The following is a 9,359-nucleotide window of genomic DNA, read 5'->3' as shown; positions in this document are numbered from 1 at the left end:
CAGTCATAGTATAGCCTGTCGAAAAAAGTGAAAAACGGTCAAAGTCTAATATGTTAAAAAAAAGTCATAGCATTTGGGGGTTAAGTGTCTTGCTGAAGGACACGTTGACATTAGACTAGCAGAGCAGGGGATTGAACCAACAACCCTCTGAATGAAAGGCAGCCCTGATTGCCACTTATCCACGGACACCAGTTGAGTACCACTGGCATAGTATGTCTATAAAAAGTCATAGTATAGCATGTAAAAAACAGTCATAGCATAGCCTGTCGAAAGCAGTCATAGTATCGCATGTCGAAAAAAGAAAAAAACAGTCATAGTATAGCCTGTCAAAAAAAGGAAAAAACAGTCATAGTATAGCCTGTCGACAGCAGTGAAAAACGGTATTAGTATAATATGTCTAAAATAAGTCATAGCATTTTGGGGTTAAGTGTCTTGCTGAAGGACACATTGACATTAGACTAGGAGCCGGGGATTGAACCAAGGACCCTCTGATTGAAAGGCAGCCCTGCTCGCCACTTAGCCATGGACAGCAGTTGAGAACCACTGGCATAGTATGTCTATAAAAAGTAATAGTATAGCATGTAAAAAACAATCATAGTATAGCGTGTCGAAAAAAGTGAAAAACTGTCATAGTATAGCATTTCAAAAAAGTGAAAAACTGTCATAGTATCTCAGGTCGAAAAAAGTAATATTATAGCCTGTCGAAAGCAGTCATAGTATAGCCTGTCGAAAAAAGTGAAAAACAGTCATAGTATAGGATGTCGAAAAAAGTGAAAAACGGTCATAGTATAGCATGTCGAAAAAAGTAAAAAAACAGTCATAGTATAGGATGTCGAAAAAAGTAAAAAAACAGTCATAGTATAGAATGTCGAAAGCAGTCATAGTATAGCCTGTCGGAAAAAGTGAAAAACAGTCATAGTATAGCATGTCGAAAAAAGTCAAAAAACAGTCAGAATATAGGAAGTCGAAAACAGTCATAGTATAGCGTGTCGAAAAAGTTAAAAAACAGTCATAGTATAGCATGTCGAAAACAGTCATAGTATAGCGTGTCGAAAGCAGTCATAGTATGGCATGTCGAAAACAGTCATAGTATAGCGTGTCTTAAGCAGTCATAGTATAGCATGTCGAAAAAAGTGAAAAACAGTCATAGTATAGCTTGTCGAAAACAGTCATAGTATAGCCTGTCGAAAACCGTCATAGTATAGCATGTTGAAAAAAGTGAAAAACGGTCATAGTATAGCATGTCGAAAAAAGTGAAAAACGGTCATAGTATAGCATGTCAAAAAAAGTAAAAAAAACATTCATAGTATAGCTTGTCGAAAGCAGTCATAGTATAGCCTGTCGAAAAAAGCGAAAAACAGTCATAGTATAGCATGTTGAAAACAGTGAAAAACGGTCATAGTATAATGTGTCTAAAAAAAGTCATAGTATTTTGGGGTTAAGTGTCTTGCTGAAGGACACATTGATGTTAGACTAGCAGAGGAGGAGCCTGGGATTGAACCAATGACCCTCTGATTGGAAGGCAGCCCTGCTCTCCACTTAGCCATGGACACCAGTTGAGAAACACTGGCATAGTATGTCTATAAAAAGTCATAGTATAGCATGTCAAAAAAAAATGATAGTATAGCATGTTAAGCAGGTAAGGATCGAACCGTCAACATTGCGATTACCAGATGACCTTCTTAACCCAGTATTTTAACCCAGTAAACCCATATTTTGAAAAAAGTCATATTATAGCATGTCGAAAAAAGTCATAGTATAGCATGTCGAAAAAAGTCATATTATAATATGTCGAAAAAACCCATAAAAAGTCATAGCATAGCATGTCAAAAAAAGTCATTGTATTGCATGTCGAAAAAAGTCATAATATAGCATGTTGAAAAAAGTCATATTATAGCATGTTGAAAAAAGTCATCGTATTGCATGTCGAAAAAAGTCATAGTATTGCATGTTGAAAAAAGTCATCGTATTGCATGTCGAAAAAAGTCATAGTATTGCATGTTGAAAAAAGTCATAGTATTGCATGTCGAAAAAAGTCATAGTATTGCATGTCTCATCTTTGATGGAATTCAAATAATAATAAGCTTGATAGGCATGAATGTTAAATGAATGAATATTATTATAAAACAGGTAGCTCAAATTAAGCAATCTGATTGGTTCATAGCCATGATATAATACCCACATACCTATGACATCTGATACCTTTTTTTTAACGAGGGTAACAAACAACAAGCACAAAAATCCAAAAAATAAAAGGTACCTTGGGTTGAAATTTAATAAAATTCATAGGAGAAAGCTACGGAGCAACATTGATCACAATCATTACATTTTAAGGTGACGACTCAGTTTAAGGTTAGGGTTTGCGTGTACGTCCTTACTCTATGCAAAGTATCCTCATATAAAGGTTCATAGGATATCCTACGAAAAGTTCCTCCTCATTTTTTGTGCATTTTCCTACAACAGCAACACGTGTCAATGTTCGCTCGTTACATAGGGTCTGCCGGCGCTAAATGCTTCTTCATGGGCTTATGATGATTAGCCTCAATGACTAGTATTTGGCACCGAAATAGTCATACAATTAAACTGCAGTCATGAGTGATTGTTGATGCATTATTTTATGCATTCATTGGCACAGAAAAAAAATATACACAACGACATCCTGCCCACATCTCTGGAGTTATTAATGCTCCATCACCCAGGGACATGAAAACTGTGTAAGTGTGATGTAAGATGACTGATCAGTGATGCAAGTTCCTACATAGGCTACAGGAACAACAAACCCTCTTATAGCTGCTTATTCAGAGATAAAGTGCGTCAGTCATGACACACAGTATTTCCGCTGCCTTGATGTGCGCTGTTTACAACCAGAATGTCTGGGTAGGAGCGCTCCTGTATGACCTTGGCAATGGGTCACTCTGGCATCATTTCCACGCTCACTCCCATCCCTCTGACCTTTACGTTGAGGGTCTAATATTCGGGATGTTGTTGATGTCTGAGCTCGGAGGAATCCCTTCCTGCTGGGTGCTCAGCTCTGTTTCCTTAAAGACTCAACATCAAAAATGAGATACATGGAAATGACTCACACAGTTGTCCCCAGAGTTCAGACACTTTAACTAAAGTACCATGTTGACAGGTTCAAAACAGGATATGAGCTGGATAGGTCTATGTTTATTACAGATGGCGGGCTACTTAAGAGCATCGATAGCTGAAATCTCTGATAAGCAAAGAAAGCAGCTACAGTCACGTACAGTATCCACAAGCCTGATTTCACAAACCATTGGTCTCAACTTACAGTGCTATTCATTTTCCAACACAGAAGCTACCATATTACACAAGGCTGATTCTAATATATAAGCTCCACTAATTTCATGTGTAGGCTCCCTGAACTCTTCAAATATGTCTTTATTCTGAAAACAGAAGTACGTGAGTAAATTTATATCAAAACATTTGATAAAATCACAGCTCATTTTAAGCACAATGTACTAACTGTAGTTTGGTTAATTGTGCTTACACAGCTTGCACTTTCACGAGGCAGTTTTCCCTTGGGTGTTTGGAACTAAGAATCTATAAAAACCCATTAATTACAATAGCCCATGACCTTATAGGCTAACTTATGCCATCTATAAACTGACCAATTTCTGCTTAGTAGTAGGATAATAATTCTTGAGGCAAGAGTGCCTCTCAGACATATAAATCAAACATTAGAACAAGATATGTAGGCTATACGCTATTAAACTATCCTACAACCGCCATCAATTAAGCAAAAAATGTGTTTGAACCATAACTTATTTGGATGAAATTATTCTCTTAATTGTCTCTAGCTGTGTGTAATTATAACCAAGATGAGATAGATAAAGAAAACTTAAGATAAGGGTAGAGTGAGCTCGATAGAAGTCTAAATTCATAAAACAAGGTATAGACATGAGAGAAAGTTTATGCTCACCATACTTAGTCATTTAAGTTCCCTCCTTGTCACTCCCTGCAAATGTTCCCAAGTGAATTGTAGTCACCTTTTTTTTTCTTCTAACAACAGCGTGAAAAATTATTTCAGGGGTACACAGTAGGCTAAATGATGAATATGGTAAAAACATAAAACACAAAAACTGCAGGCTTTGTTCTTCCTAATATATAAATATAATCAGAGAGAGTTTAACATTGTCTATAAATTAATTACAGTATATTTTGAGCAGTTCATTCAAAGTATTTTAATGGGCAGTTTTCTGTTTTTATGTGACCAAGTAGACCTTAAAAAGATCTGTAATTTAAGCCATTAGTAATACACATTTTAAAGAGAATGGGAGAAACTAATACATGGGGACAAAAAACAACTTGACAACGGACTACCTGGCCATAGGCTTGATAAAAAAAACTGGAGGATTCTTCCGTTGAATTGATGTGGTTTTCTGCGAGTTAGCATCTAGTGGCCATGAGAGACACTGCAGCCAACAGTGCCTCTGCATGAGCTCACCACTAGCTGAGGTGGGCGCTGTGTTGCTGACTTTCTCCCGAGGCAGACGTTTCCGGTCCCATATTGTATTCCAGAACCGTAGGTTTCCTATCATTGCACTGGAATCCCAGGATTTGAGACACAGGCTGACGTTATATTGTAGCTTCCTTTAGCTACATCCATGTTAGTTTTTAAGCTAGTATCTTTCAGAACATCTTATATTATATTTATATATTTTCACATATGTATGGATTGGTGTATCCGTTTTCGCCTTCATAAAGTAACTTTGTACACCACATCGTCGTGTTTGGATTATATATTATGATACGCGATCTATATGGCACCGTCGTCAGGATGGCCGAGCGGTCTAAGGCGCTGCGTTCAGGTCGCAGTCTCCCCTGGAGGCGTGGGTTCGAATCCCACTTCTGACAGACTTCTTTTGCTAAATAGGTTTACACACATTGATGAATATTCCTTTAATAGTAAAGATAATTAAAGCAAGTGTTTGATTGAATAAGGAAGACATGGCAGTCGTGCACACAAGGGTACACACATATGGAGATGCACTCACACTTTGACACTAAGCACTACAGTACACACTAACATATTGTTGAGTTTTGAGTTATGGTGGTGGTATTACACATATGAAGCATCAAGCAAAATTGTGAAAAACATGCAAATCTCCTTACGGCGGCATATAATATGACTGTTTTCTTTATCAATAAATCTGGCGATTATTTTCTATATTAATTGATAAAATGTTTCTCAAAGTCCAAGTTAATGTCTTTAGAAATCTTGTTTTGGCAGTCCAAAGTTAATTGTTAAATATGATAAAACGGAGAAAAGCTGGAAATCTCCATATTTGAGAGGCTGAAAACAGCCTTTTTTGCCTTTTTGCATGAAATATTTTCTGTAATAATTAATTGATTATGAACATATTTGGATGATTACTTTTATGTTGATTGACTAATCATTTAGTAAACTAATCGTTGAAGCTCTAAATCTGTTACATCTGTTTGGCTAAACCCTAAATACAGATATGTGCAGTTTAGAAATAATAAAACAAAACAGCAAATGTATAAATAAAACCAGACATTTTAAGTAGCATTTCCCAGGAGTTCCTTCTTTAAGTATAATAGGATTTGTCCAGAGCTTGGGCCTGCTACTGCAGGATAGTGTAAATACTTTGTTGTGTTTAAAAGTTGATCAAGGCTGCTACTCTTGGCTATATTTACATTCCCAGCCTGTAATCCTCACTGTGACCTCCCTGCAACCTTACTCTGTGACAGGTAGTAAAGGTTACAGAGTAACGGGGGTAAAGCCTGTCTGGGCACCATGAGACTGGCACAGCTTCTTAATTGTATATTAAACTCCAGACTGAATGAATGAATTTGTTCCTATATATGTATATTTGTTTGAATGTATTCATCATGTCTTATTTAACATGCAGGGGCCGATGATCTATTCAGAGTTTAGCCAAACATCAGATTAATGGACAGCTTTCCTATTGGCAACTAGCATGTTTTTTTCTAAAGAGTATTTTTTACATCACACTTAAGATGGGCACATGCATTGAACATGGAAAAATACATAACATTTGGTATCAGATAAACACACTTCTTGAAATCCTGGAACTGTATTATTAATATTTATTATTATATTAAAATCCTCTCTTTTTAAGCTCTAACAATCAAAATTACGAATATTTGTTTTTTAAACTTGTATGCATTAATGATTATTTAATATCTCATCATGGGATGTTAACTGTAATTACTTTTCAAGTGCAATTTTTTTTGGGGCCTAAATTTATGCAATTACATAGCAATGTCAGTATTTGAGACCGTCATGTACTTTTTAAGTGAGACTATTAATCACATTTTATATTCAACCTTGAACCTGGGTTTGAACCTGGGTTTAAGTCAGCAGGTTGCACACACTAATTAGCCCTGATATTTTAACTGCAGCTGGGGGGGGGTAGGGGTGCTAAGCCTGAGAATCAGTGCTCACGTGTGAGCTTGACGGATGATGAGCTTCAGGGCGCCCTGCTGTGACTGCGATCCAAACTGCATTGCCATGGTGGGGCTAGACAGCTGACTGCAGACTGAAATGCTTGCTAATCATATTTAATTCAATCTGATGCAGACTACAGGTTCTGGGAAATTCTTACTTTGTGGCACTTTTAAGCTCTGACAGGCAGCTGTTTGATTGATTGATCGCAGAAGACTGAAAGCACTTGTATCAGAAAAGTATTTCAGAATTCAAACATTTGATGAAAAGATATATCTTCTCTCCATGATGACTTCATTCAGCTGACTCAAACTGATGCTGACCTCTTTCACTTGACTCGAAGGAGTGAGGGGAGGTGCCTTCTTTACACAGGAAAGCCCACAGAGAACAAATCCACGTTCTCTGCATTTACTTACATGACTCAGCACAGGGGTCTTTCTGCTACTTTCTTCCCATGAGTCAGGAAACAATAAGTCTGCCCTGCTCGAGTCAACTCCACCCCACCATGACACATCAAGCTCCTTAAGACTGAAGACAGAGGGCAGCATGGGGGCTTGCTCCCACTGTGCGTCTGCTTGTGTAGGCTTCGTGGGAGTGGGTGCTCCTGTGATGAAGCACTTCTTGAAACTCCCGGCATTACAGGGAGGGATCAGCATGCCTTCTGTGAGCCTCTGATAAGAGTAACCCTTCATGTTTTCTGTGGCAGTTCCTTTGTCCTTGTAAAAAGCGAGCTGACCCCGAGTGATATTTCGATGAGGAAAGTACAGCCTCTAGAACAGCTTACCAATGCAGGTGAAACATGTATGATTACATGTTTTTGGCCTTGTGACTTTGAGCCTTGTGTGCATTTCACAACAAACTGTATGAAGAGACTTTGCCAAACAGGCAGCTATGATGATGTAGGCCTATTATCCGGGGGTAGTCACTCTCTCATTAGTATTAGTAGTATTAGTATTAGACCCTCATTAGGCATGAGGGTCTTCTTTTATCTCAATGACCTCATTGTGATGGCCAAGTCCAGATAACGGGCTGTGGTCCACATGGTCCTTGATCTTGCACCTCATGAAGTTGGGGTTCACAATCAACTGGACGAAGGTCCTCTAGCACACCAACAGGAGGAGTATCTAAGGGTTGTGCCCAACGCATGCAGGCTGAGGGCCGCAGCAAATCTGTAGTTTTATAGAATAAACCGATATTTCACCGGGCCATAAAGAAAAACAGATATATATGCTTCCGAAAACAAAGAAAACAACGTGCGCAGCTGACGGTAATGAAAAGAAAATATAATGAAGTAGTGGCCCTAGAAATTATTCATCGGGGTGTAAAGAAGGGGCCACTGAAAATCTTGGGGTAGCACACCAAAACCAAACGTTATAACTGAATTTCCCAACTTTTATGCTGTTGTAATTTATAGGCTAGTAACTATGTCAATATGATATTTAAGGAAGCTCATTGATATACCTAGGTTTGTTCTTTGACAGTTAAATTGATCTGATATTCATAGACGAATACTTAGGTGAGGTTTATTTTTGTCCTACGAAAATATGGAAGTTAAACAAAAAATGTAAAAAAATAAAAACATTTTCAGTTATAACTTAAGTCAAGTCAGTTTCATTTCTATAGCTCACAGTCACAGTTTTTTAGTTTTTAGTTTTTTTAGTGATCTTTTTCTCAAGATATTGACATACATACAACTTAGTTGTTGTAATAACAATCATTTTCCACTATAACAAGGACACTTGGTATATAAAAATATTTTCTTTTCTCATATTTTGCATATGTTCTCTTTTACTCTGATACAACATAAACAAGTATTCTAACCAATATAGTGTTGGAGACAAAACCCAGCAGAATCTGCAGCCATATCATGATGACTGAAGGAAGACAAGAAGCAACATTATGCCTAGTCATAGATTGTCACTGAGCCTTCAACTGCTTTCTAAAAGTGTGTTTAATTCCCTTTATGCAATGGTGAAGTCTAAGTCATGTGTCCAAAGCCTCAGCAGATTTCAGTCCAATCTCAGAGTGATTAGCAGGGCTTTTCATTCTATCCTTAGCTTCCCATGTACGTGATTAGCAGGTAGGCCCGCTTCTGGAGGGAGGCTTTTGAACTGGTTTTTCGCTTCTCTGCTTGCAATACCTCTGGTGTTTCTTTGGGAGTTAGTATCGTACTGCTGTGGCTTTGGGACTACTTATTTTCACTTTGCTTCTTTCATGTTTCTGGCTGATGTGAGTATACATACTTAGTCTATACTCTTGTACATTTTGGCTGGACTATATTATCTTGTGTACATTAGATGTTATTTGCATGGCAACAGAAATGTGCACTAATAACTAAAAGAACAACACTGTAAATTGCTCTTGCAATCAATCAAATGAAGTTCCGATAGTTATGTTAAGTCATGTTGGGGAGAAGTTGTTTTGTGTGATCCGCACAAAGAAAGGATGCAATAATCCATGTTAAACTGGATGAACTCTTGTATGCAGGATGTGCTTTTTAATTTCCTTGTTTGAACTTTTTTCGTTGCCTTGGTTGGCAAACACGACACCTTAGGGATAAATAGCATTATTCTAGGGAACCAAGGCCACATATGTTTCCTGGTCATGGTGAATAAAAAAAAAAAAAGAAAAACACTTTTTGCATCTGTAATTTGCTGAGTAGCAGTTAGTGTAAAGAATAATTTCCTGTGCGTATTTTTAATAAGACAGTACTGCCTACAGTATGGTATCTTTACATACAAGTGTAAAATGTCCCTGTACCTTTTCTATTATGATCACAAACCATCCTGTGGCACCTGTAATGTTGGCATCCTGCAAAAAGCATCTAAAAAGAATACTCTGTATTATTAGCTATGCATCTTTGTAATTTGTAATTGGATGTTATGCTTTGGCTCATTACTAAGAT

The 9,359-nt window shown here is 37.5% G+C and overlaps 1 non-coding gene across 1 annotated transcript; it reads left to right on the top strand.

Annotated features, from left to right (window-relative positions):
- The first annotated feature begins 4,795 nt into the window (after positions 1–4,795).
- On the top strand, positions 4,796–4,878 carry trnal-cag (transfer RNA leucine (anticodon CAG)). The gene has a single exon. It is a non-coding gene; the product is annotated as a tRNA-Leu (tRNA).
- Positions 4,879–9,359: the final 4,481 nt, after the last annotated feature.

Source organism: Cebidichthys violaceus, unplaced genomic scaffold, assembly GCF_023349555.1.
Source record: "Cebidichthys violaceus isolate CVI_PGR_0920_01 unplaced genomic scaffold, fCebVio1.0.p SCAF_31, whole genome shotgun sequence".
Taxonomy (NCBI): domain Eukaryota; kingdom Metazoa; phylum Chordata; class Actinopteri; order Perciformes; family Stichaeidae; genus Cebidichthys; species Cebidichthys violaceus.
The sequence above is the reverse complement of the archived record's forward strand: the minus strand, read 5'-3'. Positions and strand labels throughout refer to the sequence as shown.